This window comes from Triticum urartu, chromosome 2, assembly GCF_003073215.2.
Source record: "Triticum urartu cultivar G1812 chromosome 2, Tu2.1, whole genome shotgun sequence".
NCBI classification, from domain to species: domain Eukaryota; kingdom Viridiplantae; phylum Streptophyta; class Magnoliopsida; order Poales; family Poaceae; genus Triticum; species Triticum urartu.
The window spans coordinates 427078777-427089623 of NC_053023.1; the positions used below are offsets into that span (position 1 = coordinate 427078777).

The window sequence follows — 10847 nt, forward strand, 5'->3', positions numbered from 1 at the left end:
TTAGAGAATGATGTGATTGACTTGACCCATCCATTAGCTTAGCACGATGATCATTTAGTTTGTTGCTATTGCTTTCTCCATAACTTATACATGTTCCTATGACTATGAGATCATGCAACTCCCGAATACCGGAGGAACACTTTGTGTGCTACCAAACATCACAATGTAACTGGGTGATTATAAAGGTGCTCTACAGGTGTCTCCAATGGTGTTTGTTGATTTGGCATAGATCGAGATTAGGATTTGTCACTCTGATTGTCGGAGAGGTATCTCTGGGCCCTCTCGGTAATGCACATCAATATAAGCCTTGCAAGCAATGTGACTAATGAGTTAGTTGAGGGATGGTGCATTACGGAACGTGTAAAGAGACTTGCCGTTTACGAGATTGAACTAGGTATTGATATACCGATGATCGAATCTCGGGCAAGTAACATACCGATGACAAAGGGAACAACGTATATCGTTATGCGGTTTGACCGATAAAGATCTTCGTAGAATATGTGGGAGCCAATATGAACATCTAGGTTCCGCTATTGGTTATTGACCAAAGACATGTCTCGGTCATGTCTACATAGTTACCGAACCTGTAGGGTCCGCACGCTTAACATTCGGTGACGATCAGTATTATGAGTTTATGTGTTTTGATGTACCGAAGGTAGTTCAGAGTCCCGGATTTGATCACGGACATGACGAGGAGTCTCTAAATGGTCGAGACATAAAGATCGGTATATTGGAAGCCTATGTTTGGACATCGGAATGGTTCTGGATGAGTTCGGGCATTTCCCGGAGTACCGGGAGGTTACCGGAACCTCCCGGGGAGTATATGGGCTTTATTGGGCCTTAGTGGAACAAGAGGAGAGGAAGGGAAAAGGTGGGAGGCGCGCCCCCTAGCCCAATCCGAATTGGGTGGGGCTGGCCCCCCTTTCCTTTCCCCTCTCCTCCCCTTCCTTCTCTCCTACTCCTACTACTTGGAAGGGGGGAATCCTACTCCCGGTGGGAGTAGGACTCCCCTAGGGTGCGCCATAGAGGGCCGCCCCCCCTCCTCCACTCCTTTATATACGGGGGAGGGGGGCACCCCATAGACACACAAGTTGATCATTGATCTCTTAGCCGTGTGTGGTGCCCCCTCAACAATAATCCACCTCAGTCGTATCGTAGCGGTGCTTAGGCGAAGCCCTGTTCCGGTAGCATCATCATCACCGTCATCATGCCGTCTTGTTGACGAAGCTCTCCCTCAACACTCTGCTGGATCGTGAGTTCGTGGGACGTCACCGAGCCGAACGTGTGCAGATCGTGGAGGTGCCGTACTTTCAGTACTAGGATCGGTCAATCGTGAAGTCGTACAACTACATCAACTGTGTTGTCATAACGCTTCCGCTTACGGTCTACGAGGGTACGTGGACAACACTCTTCTGCTCTCGTTGCTATGCATCGCCATGATCTTGCGTGTGCGTAATTTTTTTTTTGAAATTACCAGGTTCCCCAACAAGTGTGTCCTCCTACCCATCTGTCGTTCCAGAATAGAATCTGTGAGCCATCCCCAATCTGCCACCTGACCATGCTTGTGAATGCCTCCTTAGCCTTCTTGTCAATCATGTTGCACAGCCGCTGCCATGGCCTGGACTGATCTATTCTTTTTAGTCACTCCCATCTCATTCTAAGGGCAATGCCATGTTTGTGTAGGTCAATCACACCCAGCCCGCCAAAAATCTTTGGCCCGCACACTTTTTGCCAAGCCACCATACATTTCCCTCCATGTATCTCCTCCGAGCCAGCCCAGAAGAACGCGTGGCAGCCTTTGTTCACCCTCTCCACGTCCCATTTTGGAGCTTATGCTATAATCAAGTGGTGCGTTGGGCGCTCACGCATGACTTGGTTTACAAGAATGAGTCGCCCCGGTCTTGTCACCATCCCCCTTTGCCAACCTGGTAGAATCCGGAGGGCCGTATCCACAATCGGTTGCCAGTACGATCTCGTGAGGCATTTGATGCTCAGCTGCAGACCCAAGTATTTACACGAAAACGTCTCGATCTACCATGGAAGTGTATTCCGCAGCCATTCCTCGTCCTCCTCTTCTCCTCGGATCAGAATAGCAGAAGATTTCACGAAATTCACTTGTAGCCCAGATGCAGCCCCGAAGATGTTGAGCGCCTCTTTGACAAAAGCCAAGTCTGATTTCGTCGGTTTGATGAATAGTACCACATCATCAGCATATAGCGACAACCTTTGCATCGGTCCACAGCCATTGATCTTCGCTAGCACCTGGTTTTCACGCTCCTTACTAATGATAGCCGTGAGCACATCCATTGCAATCACGAATAGAAACGGCAATAGTGAGCCCCCTGCCTTAGCCCACACACGTGTGCGAATTTCTCTCCTGCGCATCCATTTACCAGCACTCTAGATGTTACCGTTGATAGTAATGTTGCAATCCACGACAACCATCTTTTCGAGAACCCCTTAGCCCTCAAAACCTCGAAGAGGAATGGCCATGACAGCGAGTCGAAGGCTCTGGTAATATCTAGTTTGAGAAGCACCCCATTGACCTTCCTCTTATGCAGCCTCCTAGCCATCTGCCTTACTAGCAAAAAATTGTCGTGTATTCTCCTCCCCTTGATGAAAGCTAACTGATTTACATTGACAAGCTCCGGCATCCGTCTGCTAAGCCTCGACGCCAATAGCTTCGATGCAATCTTTGGGGCACTGTGAAGCAGGCATATGGGTCTGAAATCCTTCACCTTGCAGGCCTCTGGGGATTTAGGTATAAGCACAATTAGTGCCTGGTTCAGCCTGCCAAAACCGTGGCCATTGTTCAAGAATAATTTGTTCATGGCCGCAATCACATCCTTCTTAACTATCTCCCATGCCTTCTGGAAAAAATTCCAATGAACCCGTCCGACCCTGGGCTCTCTCCGCTGGCATCTCTTTAACCACCTCCCAAATCTCATCTTTATGAAAGACCAAATCCTGCTCTGATAGATCCACCCTAGGTAAGTTCAGAAACTCTAGGTCAATCGTATGATCCCTAGCCTTGTCTTTCCCTAGCAGTTCCTTGTACTCCTCGAATAAAGCCCTCTCTTTACCAAGTTGATCTGTGATGACCTGCCCATCGACCAACATCACTGGGATGAAGTTTTTGGCTTTCCTTCCGTTAGCGATCAAATGGAACAGGGTGGTGTTGGCATCTCCATCTTGTAGCCACCTGATCCGGGATCTTTGCCTCGCTATCATTCTCTCCAGAGATGCCAGCCCAAGTACCAAGTGCTTGAGAGAAGCCCTAAGCCACCTTTCACCCTCCGTCAACATCCTGGACTCCTGCGCGCAATCGAACCGTAGTTGGACCAGATTTGCACACGCAATTTGGACCTTGATGTTCCCAACTCTCCTCTGTCCCCATGCCGTAAGAAACTTGCCAGTGTTCCTGAGTAAAACATCCAGCCGGTGAAAGGGATCCGTGATACCCTCATCGCACACCCACGCTTCCTTAACCGCTTCCAAGAATCCATCGAGTTTGACCTAGAATAGTTCAAACCTGAACCTCCTCCTTGGTCGTAAGTGTTCCTCTAGCACCAGAAAAAGGGGGCAGTGATCAGAGGCGGATGTTGACATTGCTTGAAGCAGACACTCCGGATGATCCAGCTCCCAATCCACCAAGACGAAAGCCCTATCAATTTTGGTCAACGTTGGCGCCTCCCTCTCATTACTCCATGTGAACCTCCGGCCATGCAGAAACAGCTCTTTGAGTGCACTGTCGTCTACGAATCTTTTGAACTTCCCCATCATTATCCTATCAATCCTATTGTTGTTCTTGTCCGAAGCTTGCATGATCAAATTAAAGTTGCCAATGACCAACCAGGGTCCCGGGCATAGCGACCTTCAATCAGCAAGTTCTCCCAGAAAAGCTATTTTCCGCGCATCTGTGTGCGGACCATATATGACTGATAGCCACCACGCATGTCCCTCTCTTGGTGACACAAAACCCGTGAGGAAGTTTGTGTCAAACGCGAAGTTCGTCAGCTGCACTTTAGAAGAGTCACATCCCACCATAATGCCACCCCTCGTCTCCGAAGCCGGTAAATAAGCAAACCAATCATAGGCTGGCCCTAAACATTGCATTATAGTGAATTGATCCACCCTCTCTAGTTTCGTCTCTAGGATACATATGATAGCCACCTGAACTGTGTCCACAAACTCCCTAAGAGTCTTTTTCTTATCCGGGCTATTGAGACCCCTAACGTTCCAACACACCAACTTCATCGCTGTGTATTGCATCGGAAAGGTAGGTCTCCGTGTCATCAACACCACCGGCCTAGGTAGACACCCAAGCCGTCTTCTCCATCTTGCCCGCCAGGTTAGACAGGACGATCTTCCCAAAAATGGCCGCAATCGCCTGCAATTGTTGCTCCTGGACCGGGGAGTCGAACATCTCCCTCAGCTGGCCTAGCGCATCCTTAATTACCGCCAGGTCGTCATCCATGATCCTGAGTGCTTTGAGTAGAACTGTCTCTGCCGCCGTCGCTCTAGACTTCTTGCTATGGCCGATAGCCCCAGACGAATGCGTGTTGCGCCTTGGCATGAACGGGTCTTTCCTAGTGCGCAGTCCCCTGATCCCTTCTATCTCCTTGAGCAGCGGTGGTGCCAATCTCTTTAGCAAACCTGTGCAGAACGATTTGATGTTGCCCAGCGCGAGCGATTCTTTGTTTGTCAGGGATGCATCCGTGGTTTGCATAGCAAGTGAGTGGCTATGCACCACCAGCTCGTTACCCATCTGAGGTGTCGGCACATGTGATTGAACACCCAGCAGAGTACCTTCCATCTCCCTGGTCTCATGGCACGTCTCGACCTGTGCATGCACCCCTGACGTAGTCACATCCGCCACCACCAACAACTCTCGGTCCAGATCCACTGTGTGCGGCCCCGGTTGGCCCGTCGTCCCATCCACGGTGTGCCCCACCAACCCAGACGAGGCGCTAATCAACTCCGGGACTGGAGCCCAACCTTCTGTGTGCTGCCCTTTTGTCAGGAAAACCGTGTCCCCTCCAAGAATCTCATGTGGCCGCGCTAGCCTTGGTTCCTCCGAGCTCTCCAGTGGCACTTGACAGTCTAGCCGCAAAGAATCCGATGGGCACAGCTCCATGCACAAAGCCACCTGATCACCTTCCCATGGGCCCTCTAGTGTCGGCCTCTCCTCGTCCTCCACCATAGCTGTGGCCTGGCCCCCCTCCTTGTTTGTATCCTGAACCATCGGCCCCACCCGATCACCAGTCTGCCTAATCCCCTCGGATCCCGAGCCAAGTGTCAGCGTGGCAGCCATGGCAAGCCGCGGATCAGCTTGGATCTCCGAGCTTTGCACTCCATCTGTCTCCTCCCTCGTAACTAACTGCTCCTGTCCGCCCATTGGCCCTTTCGAAATCCTGGTGGGCAGAACCGCACCAACCTCTTGACCAGCCGCCTGGGCCACCTTGGTCGTTGAGGGCCCCAGACTCATATGCGGTAATCTCCAATCAGATGGCCCCACCCTTCCTTCCAGAACCGCCAGGTAACTTTGACCTGTGCCCCCGCCGGCTCCGCCATTCGCCGGCGACTGCGGTCTGCGTCCGGCACCCCTGTTATCATGTATGCCATGCGACCAAGGCTGTACGACCCAATCGCCTCCCTGAAACAAACCGCCGGAGCTGTCTGGTAGCCCGCTCTGACTGCTCCCATCATTGGAGCCTGATGCTCGCCTTCACAGCTCAGGCGGGGAGAAATCTCTCATCCTCTCGATATGCATGAACGCAGGGTACTCAAGTAGCTGGAGAAAGGACGGCCGATGCGCCGCCGGGTTCATCAGCTCGCCATCTGGCTCCGGCACCCAGAGCCTACAAAACACTGGGACCTCGTTAGAGTCTACGCACCAAGCCCATAGCTTGAACAACGAAAGATCCTCCCTGCTGGCCATCTCCAGAGCCATGCTCTCAATCAGACACGCACTGCCCAAGATCTCTGCCGCTGTGTCCTGAGACCACGCATGCGATGACACTCCCTCAATCATGACGTCGACCTAAACGCGCATCAGCCTGGACATCGCCTGAGCTTGCCATAGCCATGGCTTGATGAACAGCTTCACGCCCAGATGCTTAATCAAAGGCACTGCCAAAGCCATGTTCCTGAACTGATGCGCCGCGAAAACCACCAAAAATCTTTCGGGTGAAACTGGTGGACCGAAAAACGAAACCTTGGAATGCCCAACTGTGCCGAGATCGCAACAACCGCCTCCTCATAGGACACCAGCGGTCTCGCTCCTCCCACATACATCACCACGGCGAGATGCAGCCGGCGTTCGAGATCATCCATGACCCCAGACCTCTGCAGCACGCTCTTCGAAAGGGCAGACAGAGGCGCAGATCCGGGCATCCAGGGGAGAGGGTTGGGCGCGACTGGTGAGAATGATGCCACCGGCGTGCTCTGCCCAGGCTCCATCAACCTCCTCTGGATGACCGGCCTCTGGCGTGGAAGCACCTCCCGTCTGGCAACCCGATCGATCACCACACGACGAAACTCTGTAGCAGAGATGGGGCTCCGCGGCTCCGTGCACTGCGACGAGACATGGCCTGCCCGGCCGCACCTGACGCAGAGTGGGTCGTTGGTGCAATCTTGCGCCGGTGCCCCTCCTCGAAGCACCTAGAACAGAGCTCATGGAGATCCCGCGGAATCTGTCGCATCTCAGAGGACGAGGGGGACGCCGACCTGGCCGAAGCGCCGCTCGCCTGCTAGCACCGGAGCGCGCATCGTCTGTGCCACATGGCCTTGGGCGAGGGCCCCGGTCGGCGCCAACCCTCCATCTACGCCGGAGCTGCCACAGCCCCCTGGACACCAGCCACCGAGGACTCGCACGCTGACCCCGGGGACCCTGAGAGACCCATGCCCGGCACAATCGGCCGCACCCACTGCATAGCTGATGACACCGTAGGAGGGCTATGCGAACCAGAAGCCATGCTCGCTGGGAAGGAGAGGTGGACGCCGACGCCGGAGTGGCCGGCGGCGGGGGAAAGGTGGGCGACGGCTCCGGAGTGGAGGCCGCCGCGAGAGGCGAGAGGATAGGCCAACACAAATTCACCGAAAAAAGTGCGGCGCGAGAGTGACCTCAAGGGTGTACTATTTGACAATGTAAACATTACACGTGTATAAAGAGCTTCGTAGAGATGAAAATGTTCAAAAGGCTTCACTTAATCCTATTTTATACACGGAACATTTAGGGACAAAGCGAACCCTCAAACCACCCGCACCCGTCTAGACCGCATGGTTCGGACATGTTTTGTCATCCAACACGACTTTGTATTTATCTGTCGGCCAGTCCAAGTGTCCTTTTTCTTGCAAACCGAAATCAAATAGGAGGCTTTGCGGGAATCTGGACATCCACGTGGCCAATCAAAACTCAAAAGCCACAACGTTTTCCACGTCCCAGTTGGGCACGAGAGCAGTTTAGATTCGTCCATTAATTACTCTGTATTAGAAGCGCATATTTCTTCCTTGCTCCGGCGTAGATTTCTTCCTTGTCTGTTAATTACTCCGCATTAAAAGTGTAGATTTTTTACTCTGTTAATTACTTCGGACTAATTATCTTGTTGGATAAACAAAAGAGAGAAATCTCGCGCAGATGCATGCATGCATGCACGTCCACGACTAACTCTCCCATGAACTGTGGCAGCTAAAATTACAGGAGTGATTATTTTTCTATAATTGTACCTCAAATAGTAGAAGGCCGATTTAAATGACGGAAGGTTGATTTCTATTCCGCGGAAGGTTGATTCATGGAGTTAACTTTTTGACAATTATTAATAAAGGCGGATGGTTGCGGCTACGGTTGAATGGTCAGCTCATGCATCAGTGGCTGCAAACTGTTTCTCACCGGTCCGCGGACAGATATGATGTCCGTTTTGAGGGTCAGTGTTGGAGATGCCTTTATAACATCTACAACCGGACTTGACAAATCTGGCCCCTCAAACGCCCACGGACGTGCCCTGGTGCGTCCACGGGCACTGAATGGGAACTCCTCAGAAAACGGAATCCACATCCGAACACCTCAATTATCATATCTTAAATCCATACAAACTCATGCAACTATGTCGACGCACACACATCGTCTGGCTACTCCATCACACTACACTAAACATGTCATCGGACTATCAAAATTTGGCATGTTTGGCTATGGTGAAGTTCATCAACGGCTGCCCTTACCCTTACCGGCGCTCTTGCCATCCTTCTTGCGGAAGAACCGATCGAAGACGCAGTACGGATCAAGCCGGATCTGCTCGTCGCCGGAGTTATCCTCACCATCGATGTCCTTCTTCTACTCTCAGGCGAGGGCGTGCGTGTTCCTCGACTGCCGTTTCTTCACAATGAGGGCATAGATGGCTTCCTCCTCTGCGCCCCCCTGCGCTGCCACATTAATTGCCTCCGTTGCCGCCATTTCTGCCGCGATACGGGCCTCCTCTCCTTTCCACGGCGTGCCGCCCGTTCCCGGTGGGACTCATCGTCTGCCCGACCGATGATGGGGAAGGAGAGGTGTTTCGGCTACCGATACCTCGAGGATCCAGCACCAGAGGACCCGAGCGCCCGGTAAGCCGATGCTATGGAGTCGCTGTCGGTGTCAAAACCGACAGATCTCGGGTAGGGGGTCCCGAACTGTGCGTCTAAGGTGGATGGTAACAGGAGGCGGGGGACACAATGTTTACACAGGTTCGGGCCCTCTCGATGGAGGTAACACACTACTTCCTGCTTGATTGATCTTGATGATATGAGTATTACAAGAGTTGATCTACCACGAGATCGGAGAGGCTAAACCCTAGAAGCTAGCCTATGGTATGATTGTTGATGTCCTACGGACTAAAACCCTCCGGTTTATATAGACACCGGAGGGAGCTAGGGTTACACAGAGTCGGTTACAAGGGAGGAGATCTACATATCCGAATTCCCAAGCTTGCCTTCCACGCAAAGGAGAGTCCCAACCGGACACAGGACGAAGTCTTCAATCTTCTATCTTCATAGTCCAACTGTCCGGCCAAAGTATATAGTCCGGCTGTCTGAGGACCCCCTAATCCAGGACTCCCTCAGTAGCCCCTGAACCAGGCTTCAATGACGATGAATCCGGCGCGCAGATTGTCTTCGGCATTGCAAGGCGGGTTCCTTCTCCGAATACTCCACAAAAGATTTTGAACACAAGGATTGTGTCCGGCTCTACAAAATAAATTCCACATACCACCGAAGAGAGTATATTATTCCACAAATCTAATCTACTGACAACTTTTCATAACGTGACATCACACCACGGCCCCGGTTATTATTCGAACCGTTTTTCTCAACCAGCTACTGCACATATTCTGAGGCAGTTTTCTTGGCACGTCTTGTCGAAGAAGAGATCGTGTCCCCTTATCACGGGATTCTCATCAATACGGGTGTGGGTAACCCAACCGCGCCATCAATCACGACGCTTGGGGAATAAGCGAGTTTTACCAGGCAAGTGGGGAGGCACGCAGTTTCTACCGCCCTTATAAAGGGATAAGGACTCCTCTTTTTTACCCACGCCTTCTTCCTCCCTGCCCATCCATTCTTGCGCACTCGAGCTCCATCGCCCAAGTTCGCATCTTCTCCGCAAAAACACTCCGAACATGTCCGGAGAGGGAGGCAAGTGGATGGCCTCCTCCGTCGCGGAGGAGAACATCACGAAGCTCTGGGAAGCCGGATACCTGGCCGCAGATATTGCACACCGGCTCCCAGGCGCGGGGCAGATCGTTCCTACCCCCGAGCCCCATGAAAGGGTTGCATTCCTTACCCATTTCGTCCACTGGTTGGGATTTCCCCTCCACCCATTTGTTCGCGGGCTCATGTTCTACTACGGGCTGGACTTCCATGATCTGGCCCCCAATTTCATCCTCAACATCTTGGCATTTATCGTCGTGTGTGAGGCCTTCCTCCGCATCAAGCCCCACTTGGGCCTGTGGCTGAAGACCTTCAATGTTAAACCGAAGGTGGTGGTCGGCCAGCAAGCGGAGTGCGGAGGCGCCATGGTGGGAAAAATGCCCAACGTCACCTGGCTCGAAGGCTCCTATGTGGAGACCGTAAATGGGTGGCAATCGGGGTGGTTCTACATCACCGAGCCGCGTGACATCAACTGGGCGGCGCCCCTCTCCGATCCGGCATCCCCATGCGGCTCACCTCCTGGAAAGAGAATGGCTTATCTTGGGGTTCATCGGTGGAGTTGACCGAACTCCAGAACTGTGTGAAAAACATGATAAGCAAGAAAATCAAGCTTGTCAACGTGGTCCAGGTCATGCTCTTCCGCCGGATCCTCCCGTGTCAAAGACGGGAATTCAATATGTGGGAGTTCGACTCGGCAAGGCACCAGATGCTGCGAGAGCTCTTCGACACGACGCATCAGGACATCTGGAGGGTGTTGTTCAAGTCTGCCGAGGTACCTCCTTCTCTTACCAAAGACCGCGGACTCGGCGCAAAGCGCCCTGCTAATTCGGTAAGCTCCTTATATCTCATAAGGCATTTCTTTCCCCAGTATAATTATGTGAGGGATCTAAGCCTTCACATTATTTGATAGGAATGGGTCGCGACAGCGGAGCGGATCGACTGTCCAGCCCCACTGCCCGAAGATCCAACAAGTACTCTCCTGACAGAGATGCTGGTTCCGATGCCCTATGAGGCACCGGAGAACAAGGCCAAGAAGAAGGCCGCGGGGACCAGGAAAGGTCTCCGACGCAAGGTTGTATCGGAATCGTGGTCCGATAACACCAAGATGCCCTCCTCCCACGAAGACGAGGAGGAGGAAGAGGAAAATTCTCCCCATCCAGCCGGGG

General features: G+C 52.5%; 1 pseudogene; it reads right to left on the reverse strand.

Moving 5' to 3' along the window:
- Nucleotides 1–4115: 4115 nt before the first annotated feature.
- Nucleotides 4116–6462, reverse strand: LOC125537668 (annotated as a pseudogene).
- Between the last annotated feature and the right edge of the window lie 4385 nt (nucleotides 6463–10847).